Below are 3,876 nucleotides of genomic sequence, written 5' to 3'. Positions count from 1 at the left end.
TCAAAAAAAAAATAAGAAGAAAAAAGAGATGTAGGAAAAATTTCAATGTTTTTACAAGCATGGGTATGTGTTAAGCTATGTTTATAAGAATAATATCTCAAGATTTTTAAAAGAACTCATATAGACGGTGTTATCAGGGCCAGACGGCAAAATTTCTAAAGAACAGTCAACATGGTAAACTTTAAAAAAAATCCTAATTTTTATTTAAAAAAAATCATTACTATAATTTGAAAATGAATGATATGGTGCTCTATCCATTCTGCATTTCCCTGCGAGTAAGCGACGCGGCGTGATGGTTTCTTTGTTTGTTTGATTTTAAAAATGGAGAAAATCCTTAATGTCTCGGACTAGCATCCCTTACACGAACCCCTGCCCCTCTCCTACCCAGTCACTTCTTTAGTCCGCGTCAGGTGCGTATCGCCTCGTTGGTCGAAAAATAGGATTCTAGAAAAAAACCATTAGGGTATTTTTAAAACTATAAACATCATAAAAAATGGGTATGTATATGTTTTAACCTGTGTATGTTTTAGGTATATTTATTTAGGTATTTATTTCAATTATCCAATAACAAAATATAAACCATATTACAAAACTAACTACAATGTATATAATAAACTTATGAGTGGATGCTACCAACCACTTTCCACTTGAGCGCAGTTTGACATGTTTATTTTATTGATTTATTTAACTGTTTTATAATGTACAGAATATTTATCGATTTAGGTCCCGACTGGCAAGGAATTTCCTGTGTTTACTTATTAATTAAAATCAATAATAATTATTTTAAAAAATGAAAAAAATATTTACATTAGAAAACATACTAATAATAAAAAAAAATTAACAAAAATAAATTACAAAACATAAAAAATAATGAAATAAATAAGAGATATTTGAAAATTAAAACTTACACAATTTTTAGTCGTAGAAAGAATTTAAAGGATTTAAAAAAGGTCTATTTTGTATGCACCTGCTCACAATCTTCTTACTCGTAAAAAAATTGCAACTGGCATACGTTTTTATGTGCGGGTCTAACATGTTAAAAACCTAGGGGCCCTATACCGTAAAATACCTCTAAAAAAAGGCAGTTCTGATTTGAGGTACCCTAAAAATCATGCTCGTTGCACATCTTGTATAAATATTTTTTTGTTGTATTATATACCAAAGACCAAAAGTTTGTTAGAAATTCCCTGGCATAAAGCTATCTGACAGTTAGTTGTTGATTCAAATAGAATACTTAATATGCTGTATTTAAAAAAAAATTAAAAAGTCAATGCTGCCAACCTCAAAACAGGCATTTTTTGTAAACCTAGTGAGAAGAGACTGTATAATATGTTTGCTTATAATTTAATTTAATTTGATTGGATTATTGTTTTTTTTTCAATTTATTTATTCGGGATTTAACAGTAATACATCAGATACACATGTACATAGAAACGAATTGGGTAAATTATAAGAACGCTTATATTTCTTTTGAAAAAATGAGGATGACTGATAAAGACATGGCATGACCAAATCCAACAAATACTTAAAGATGGAGATATTAAAAGTCGGAATAATCAGCGCGCGTGCATGAGAAGATGTATGAATGTAAGGAAGCGAGATCGGTATGCAAATATAGAGTGATGTGGCGTTCAATCATCTCTGCCTACCCTTACGGGGAAACGGCGTTATGGTTTGTTTGTTTGTTTTGTGAAGTACGGAGGAGAATTATTATAAAAATACCGAAATAAATAAACTGAATAAAACTCGTGTTTACAGAAGTCTCAATATTTCTGCGCGAAAAAAGTGTTTATGCCGGGAGATATTTTTTTATATTCTTATTTAAAAACGCATTTCCATAGAAAATAAAATTAAAAAAGGTAACATTGACGAGTGATTTTATTTTAATATAATAAATAATAAGTGCTTCAAACATCAAAATTTTTTTTTTTTTCCATTAATATATTTTTTACAGATTTTTATATCTCCCATTTCTTTTTATCTGCTTCAAGAAGTGGGTTGTGTCATCAATCATACTATATTTAAGCACAAAAGAACGAATGCAAAAAGTTAAATGATGGTTTGATTAAAATTAGTAAAAAGAAATGACGTCCCAATGCCATCTACAAAAAACATATTCACGAAAAAATGGGGGTGTATTTGGCATAGATTTATAACGCCATTGAGTAAACGGATCCTTCAATAGAATTTTCTAGTTCATTAATGAAAAAAAAAGGAATAAAGGTTATTTTAAAAAGTTTTTATTGAATTTGAGAAAAATATGGATTATGTAAAAAAAAAAAGTTGAAATATGTTTTTATATGGGAAAATAAATACAATCTATTCGTATAAACAAAATGTAAAAATCTCACTTTAAGTTCAGGTTTTCATTGATTAAAAAGTGCAGGAGATGAATAGAAAAGAGAAACAGGTTGTGGTCCGGAGTCGCGGATTAGGGATCAGGGGTACGGGGTTCGGACCAAGCTCTACCACAATTGGATGCCAATGTCCTAATAGTTACAATTGCTCCACAAAATTTAACATAAGTCATAAGAACGCAAATTTAAACCACACAGTTCAGAAAAAACTAAAATTTTTGAATTTCGTGGATTTGGAGAGTCCGATTGTAGATGTTTTTTTTTAACAATCGGAAATCGCCGAGCTCATAAAAGCACGTCTAATCTTGGCGGCTGCCATAGACAAAGTCAATAATCAATACAGTTTAAAATCGTGGCATACTTCGGACTTTCTAAACCCGAGAAATTTAAAACTTTCCGTTATTTTCTGAACACCTCGTACATCCAGCAACTATCTCAAAAAATCAACTCGAAGAAGGGGTTTTCGTTAAAAAAAAATTGTGTGCAGTTAAAAACGTCTACATAAATACAGAGCTCATTTGAATTTTTATAGTTACACTTAATCCAATCATACTTCCGGACTAATATTACTATTATTACTTTATCACTAATATTATAAAAAGAGAAGTGTATTTGTCTGCTTTTTTGAGTTTTTTTCACGTCGCAATGGAGTGAGCAATTGAAATGCTTTTTAGCATAGAGATGGCCGGACAGCTTACAAACGTCACATGCTTATTTTCATGACGAAAAAACGTTTTGAATCCCTAGGGAAAAATCTTAGTGAAAAAATGAATTAAAATTAAAACCCAATAACGACGGTACGTCGCAATAGACTAATAGTTTTGGTAGTTTTTACATTTTGATTGCTCCAAACAACAACAAATAAATTGTGAGGCTCGAAGGAACGAGGCCCGGAGGGCCGATTACATAAAGCACGAAGAGTCGAATTTTCTAGCATGTAACTGTCTGCGAATACTCTTATAGTTCCGCTAGACCGTTTTTTGGTGCTACTATAATAATTCCCAATCGTTTCACTGTCAAAAATCACCTCCAAATGTCATTTCGAACTCTTCGGTGAGTTATGGCCACAAATAAGGTCAATTATGAAAGGGGCTTTATCTTTCAGCTTTCGGGACTTGAAATATGGGTCCAGGAATGAGAGGGAACGTAAGGAATGGCGACTCGAGACGGTGGGTCACGTGCTGCAGGGTAGAAGATAGAGTTAGGGGTTGAAAATAGGCAGTGCAAAGAAGGGGTGGAATTTTTATTGAAGCGTCAAGTACCACTTTAATCATTGGACTATGCGAAGAGATACGGAAGGTTAGTGACGTTAATGTAAAGGGTCGATTCTATGCAATTTACGAGATTATATCCCAAATTGAGTTGTAGTAACTCCATGTAATTTTATTAATTTGTATTATACTTAAAAACATCAAAATATATGATTTATGTATAATATATATATTTTTTAATATTTAAAAAATATGTTTTAAAGAAAATGGTTTAAACATAAATTTAACGAGATGTTTTGAATTATTGT

This window comes from Micrasema longulum, unplaced genomic scaffold (genome assembly GCF_059751315.1).
Source record: "Micrasema longulum isolate JH-2025_06_02 unplaced genomic scaffold, ASM5975131v1 h1tg001881l, whole genome shotgun sequence".
Taxonomy (NCBI): Eukaryota; Metazoa; Arthropoda; class Insecta; order Trichoptera; family Brachycentridae; genus Micrasema; species Micrasema longulum.
Note: the sequence above shows the minus strand (reverse complement) of the source record.